The following is a 5659-nucleotide window of genomic DNA, read 5'->3' on the forward strand; positions in this document are numbered from 1 at the left end:
GCCCAGACCCAGCACGTGGCGTGCCCGCAGTCACAGAGTCTGTCCGAGATACGGGAACTAGAATCCTGTCCCCCATTCATTTATATGGCACGGCTTTTTTTTTTTTAGTTTATTTATTTACTTTCAGAGAGACAGAGACAGCATGAGCAGGGGAGGGGCAGAGAGAGAGGGGGGGGAATCCCAAGCAGACTCTGCACTGTCAGCACACAGCCCGATGCGGGACTTGAACTCAGGAACCGCGAGATCATGACCTGAGCCGGAATCAAGAGTCAGACGCTTAACTGACTGAGCCACCCAGGCGCCCTTATATGGCAGGTTTTTATCCGGCGCCCAGTGGATTCAGAGATAGAGCTGAAGCCTCGGAGGGAAAGAAACAGGTGCTTCCATGGAGGGAGACGGGAGCGGGAGTGCAGAAGAGCCCGGCCACCTGCTCCTCAGGCAGGGGTGGTCTGGGAAGGCTCCTCGGAGGAGGTGAGGCGATCCCTGGGTGGAGTCCCAAGAAAGGAAATGCCATGCAGCAGCGGTGGGAGCTGGGTGCACAGTCCACGTAAGGACAGCCCTCGGAGAGGCTCAGCGGGGCCTCTGGGGAGAAGAGGCCTCCTCGATTTGCTCTGCACATTTTCAAGAGCCAGGGCCCGCGCTGCAAGGCAGGAAGACCTGTTTGAGGTCAAGGTCGGGTGGAACCACGCAGAGACCAAAGGCGCTGCCTGAGGACCGAATGAGCCCTGTGCGCCTCAGGGTATGATGTGTAAGCCGGATGAGGGGAGGGAGGGGCTCACCCGGGCAGGAAAGGCAGGAAAGATTCCAGAGAATCTATAGGTCCGTCCAACGCAGGTGGGGGAGATATTAATCGGATGGTCCCAACGTCCTGCGAATACAAATATGCGTGGAGATGATCATCAGTTTGTTTACAATGGGAGAAACCCTGTGTACAAATTTCACTTTTGTTTCTTAAAAAAAAATGTTTAATGTTTATTTATTTTTTAATTTTTTTTTAATATTTATTTTTGAGAGAGAGAGAGAGAAACAGAGTATGAGTGAGGGAGGAGCAGAGAGAGAGGGAGACACAGAATCAGAAGCAGGCTCCAGGCTCTGAGCTGTCAACACAGAGCCCGACGCGGGGCTCGAACCCGCGAACTGCAGGATCACGACCTGAGCCGAAGTCGGACGTTCCACTGAGCCACCCAGGCGCCCCCAAATTCCACATTTGGAAAGGTCTCCTACGTAATCAGCACATGTGCATTCAGGCACCCCACTCCAGCAATGCTCACGGCAGTGCTGTTTGCAACAGGGAACTTGGAAATGGCCTGAAAATTCATTTATATGGTTTTTCCGTCTCCGACTGAACTCCAAGGGGATTGGCTCTTGTCTGTCTTATTCACCACTCGGTCCATCTCCTCTGGTAGGTACAGAGATACAATGCAATCTTTTTTTAAAAACATATAATCCCCAGGGCACCTGGGTGGCTCAGATCTGAGCGTCTGACTTAGCTCAGATCATGATCTCACGATTTGTGAGTTTGAGCCCCGCGTCGGGCTCTGTGCTGACAGCTCAGAGCCTGGAGCCTACTTTGAATTCTGTGTCTCCCTCTCACTCTGCCCCTCCCCTGCTCACACTCTGTTTCTCTCTCCCTCTCAAAAATAAATAAACATTAAGAAATAAAAAATTTTTAAAAGTATAATCCCGGGCCACCTGGGTGGCTCAGTTGATTGAGCATCTGACTCTTGGTTTCAGCTCAGGTCATGATCTCACGGTTCATGAGTTCAAGCCCCGTGTCGGGCTCTGAGCTGACAGCAGAGTCTGCTTGGGATTCTCTCTCCCTCCCTCTCTCTCTGCCCCTCCCTCACATGTACACGCTCTCTTTCTCTCTCAAAAATAAGTAAATAAACATTTAAAAAAAAAGAATAATCCCATTGACAAGAGAGAGAGAGGGAGAAATGCATCCAAACATCAACAGTACTTTTAGATGATGGGATTAAAGGTACTTTCTGTTTTCTTCTTCACCTTGTGCTATATTTTCCATCCTCTCCAGAATAAACGTGTAGTATGTTTGCAATGTGAACATTTTTCAGAAAAAAGGGAATGACAGGGTGAAATCAGGGTACAAAAATAATAATTGCTTCTTTTGCTGAGCTCTGAGAATGGATTTTTAAAGCCAAAATGAATTGAGTAAGACTTTATCTGAACGTCCCTCATGGCCCCCTTTCACCATCTGGATGGGATCCGGCAAGAACAATCCAACTCATTTGGGTGGGTAGAAAATAATTTTCAGTTTCACAGCGGCCACTCCTAACACACACCTCCCCCCCCCCCCCCACCAGGGTGGCCTATTTATAGCTTCCGTTGGGTGTAGACGTGACATTTATCTGTGCAACCCAGGCATCCACACTCGGGGGCTTCCCGAGCCACTTCTGTTCAAGGCAGATAACAAAACACAGATAAGTCTATCAGCAGGAATCCGCCTTTGAATTTGCCTTCCAAAACAAGCAAGCTCTCTTGCTGTTTAGGGAGAAACCAACCTGTTTGGAATCGCTCAAGATGATGAAATAGCCGTCTCTATTTCTCGAGGGCCGCAGGGATTCAGCCTCTACGTGAGGCAGCTCTGAGGGATCCCAGCCACTGCCAGGAATCCCGTTCGCCCTTTATCCCCCTTGGGAAGTAGAGAGCTCCCTGACTCTGGAGGTGTGCAAGCCGCAGCTGGGCGAGCCTTGTCAGAGGCACTGTAGCAGGAATTTCAGAGTCAGATGGGGGGCAGTGCTGTGGGCTGAATCGTGCCTGCAGAATCCACATGTTGAAGCCCTAGCCCACCCACCGCCCTCCCTGCACCGCAGATGTGACTGTATTTTTGAGATAGGGTCTTTCCACGGGCGATCAAATTAAAATGAGATCATATGGGTGTGTCCTCATTTAATCCGACTGCTGTCTTTATGAGAAGAGATTAGTAGGACACAAGCCCATACAGAGGGACAGCCATGGAAGGACCCAGGAAGAAGACAGCCATCTGGGCACCAAGGAGACAGGCCTCAGGAGGAACCATTCCTGCCCGTGCCTTGATCGAGGACTTCCGGCCTCCGGAATGCGGGACCGTGAATGTCTGTTGTAAGCCGCCCGGACTACGGTGCCGTGTCACGGCAGCCCAGGCAGGGTGGGTATTGGTGTATCCACCGTCCAGGTGAGACAGGGAGCTCAGAGAGGTGAAGTGATACGTCCAGGGTCTCACAGTCCGTGATGGCTCATCCGGATTCCCATCTGGGAAGGCCTGCCCCCCAAGTCTGTCTGCTGTACTCATGACTCTCCACCACGGACTCTGTAGTAGGGTTTGTACAAGAGGCTGGGATTGTCTAGAGAAGAAAGGAGAGCCCTTGACTTGGGGAAGGTCACGGAAGGCTTCCTAGAGAAGGCGCCCTGTAAGCCAGGACTTAAAAGAGTAAACCCCCAGCAGCAGAGAGGAGGGGACACTCACCCTCTATGACAATGACTGGTGAGAGCACAGAACTTGCCAACCCAAGGGCCTGCTCCTGGGAGCTCACGTGTGGGGGTGTCCCATCATGTCACACAGAGAGAAACACATATCAACGCCAGCCACCCTCGGCACCCTGGGCACCCTGGGCAATGGGCTCTGAGGTTCACGAAACAAGAAGCCCCAACTTCTGGTGCAAATCACAGCCCTGCCTGCCTCTTTCTGGCTGTGTGCTCTTGGAGAAGTTACGCCACCTCTCTGAACAACGGTGAGAAGTAAACTTTCTTCACAGGATGCATTCATTCCTCACGTGCATATGTTTTGAGCCCCGCTCCGTGGTGGGCGTTGCTGTTGGCAGAGGAAAGAGCAGTGATCAGAGCGCGGTCTCGCGGGAACGTATCCGTCTAGTAAAACACCGGAGATGGGAAACTGAAGGACTCCATGGAAATCTGCATTTCGCTCCTTCTCCTGCCTCTGTTCTTGCAAGGACCTGCACCCCCACCGCTCTTTGCACCTCATAATGCAAACAGCATATGTCTTCCCCGCCAGGGACACGGAGGGAATGACTTCTCTGGAATAGACAACACCTAAGGAAGGACCAGGTGACAATGAAGCCATCGTGTGCGCATTCCAGACCACTTGGCTCTAGACATCTCCGTGCCAAGGCCACCTGGCTCCAAGGACTAACACCTGAGCCCTCATCTTTGTTCTGACCACTCCCGGGATGCCTGAGGGGACACGCATGCCAGACCACCGTCCTGCATAAAAAACCCCCAGACCCAGAACAAAGATGAGTCTCCTGCTCCCTTCCTTTCCGGGCCTCCCAGACGCTCCGTCTGTGTCTCTCTCTACCTCCAATAAACTCTGTTTTCACTCTTGCCAGCTCAGTTTGATTTCATCCTGCAGGCAGCCAGGGCCCCTGGTGGCTGGTCCCCTGGGACTCCCTCTGGGTCCTCAGACCCAGCCCATGCCCCACACCCCACAGCGAGGAGGGAGTGCACCCGAGGGCTGGCAGGAATGCAGATAAAATGAAGCAGGGGAGGGGTGCGGCTCCAGGGTAGTCAGGGAGGCCTCAGCAGAGGGGGTGCCTTGTGGACAGCGGTAGAGAGAACCAAGAAGTAACGGTGATATGAGGATCCAGTCATCATCGGTGTGGGAATTTTCTTTCTTTCTTTCTTTTTTTTTTTTTAAGTTTATTTATTTATTTATTTTGAGAGAGAGAGAGAGAGCGCATGAGCAGAAGAGGGGCAGAGAGAGAGGGAGAGAGAGAGAGAATCCCAGGCAGGCTCCGCACTGTCAGCCCAAAGCCCCATGCGGGGCTCGAACTCACCAACCTGTGAGATCATGACCTGAGGCACGGTCAAGAGTCAGAAGCTTGTGGTGCCCGGGTGGCTCAGCCGGTTAACCATCTAACTCTTGATCTAGGTTCAGGTCACCATCTCACACTTTGTGGGTTCTGCTCTGGCAGCTCGGAGCCTGCTTTGGATTCTCTCTCTCCCTCTCTCTCTGCCCTTCCCCCGCTTGTTCTCTCTCAAAGTAAATAAATAAAAACAAACAAAAAAAGAGAGTCGGATGTGTAACCCACTGAGCCACCCAGCTGCCCCAGGGTTGCTATTTTCATTACTATCACTCCATTTCCTCCTGCACCTTCCACTGGGCCACTCCTAGGCCTGACCCACCTGAACCGCTGTTATTCCCTTGACATCAAACTCAAGAAAAAAGTCCCCCTCTGCTTTAAACCTGACCTAATGGTGACTGGGAGCAACCTTAGAAAGGACCCCATGTATCTCCCATCCCTGATGAGCAGCTTCTCACTTGCCCGGACTCTGGGGACCAAGGGCCCCCATCTAGTAGTCTTAGAGGCTCCTCCCAGAGGTGACTTCCCAGGGAGTTGGTGTACCAACCGACCTGGGCACAGCCAAAGTGGCCACCCTGCTCTGCTGAGGCATGCTCAGATTCCAGGGCTGACAGCCCCTGCCGGGATGATTCAACCATTCCTGCTGCTGGAGGTGGGCAGGTGGCTAGGAGCCCCCAGGGAGCCTGGAGGTGGGGCTGGGCCAAGCCATGGGTAGGCAGATGGGAGGGGCCCACTCTGCATTCTCTGGGTTCTTACTTTTCTTTCAAAGCTTCCAACCCATTGCCCAGGAAGCCAGGTACTCTTAGCCTGTTGGAGAAATCCAGGCAGGTGCTCTTCCCTGC

The 5659-nt window shown here is 52.6% G+C and overlaps 1 long non-coding RNA gene across 2 annotated transcripts; it reads left to right on the forward strand.

Annotated features, from left to right (window-relative positions):
• Nucleotides 1-243: 243 nt before the first annotated feature.
• Nucleotides 244-4342, forward strand: LOC122237790. 2 transcript variants are annotated; one of them, XR_006216434.1, is made up of 2 exons: nt 244-471; nt 2508-4342. It is a non-coding gene; the product is annotated as an uncharacterized LOC122237790 (long non-coding RNA). The 2 variants fall into 2 exon arrangements; XR_006216435.1 differs by lacking the exon at nt 244-471 and adding an exon at nt 480-739.
• The last annotated feature ends 1317 nt before the right edge of the window (nt 4343-5659 follow it).

Source organism: Panthera tigris, chromosome B1, assembly GCF_018350195.1.
Source record: "Panthera tigris isolate Pti1 chromosome B1, P.tigris_Pti1_mat1.1, whole genome shotgun sequence".
Classification (NCBI taxonomy): Eukaryota; Metazoa; Chordata; class Mammalia; order Carnivora; family Felidae; genus Panthera; species Panthera tigris.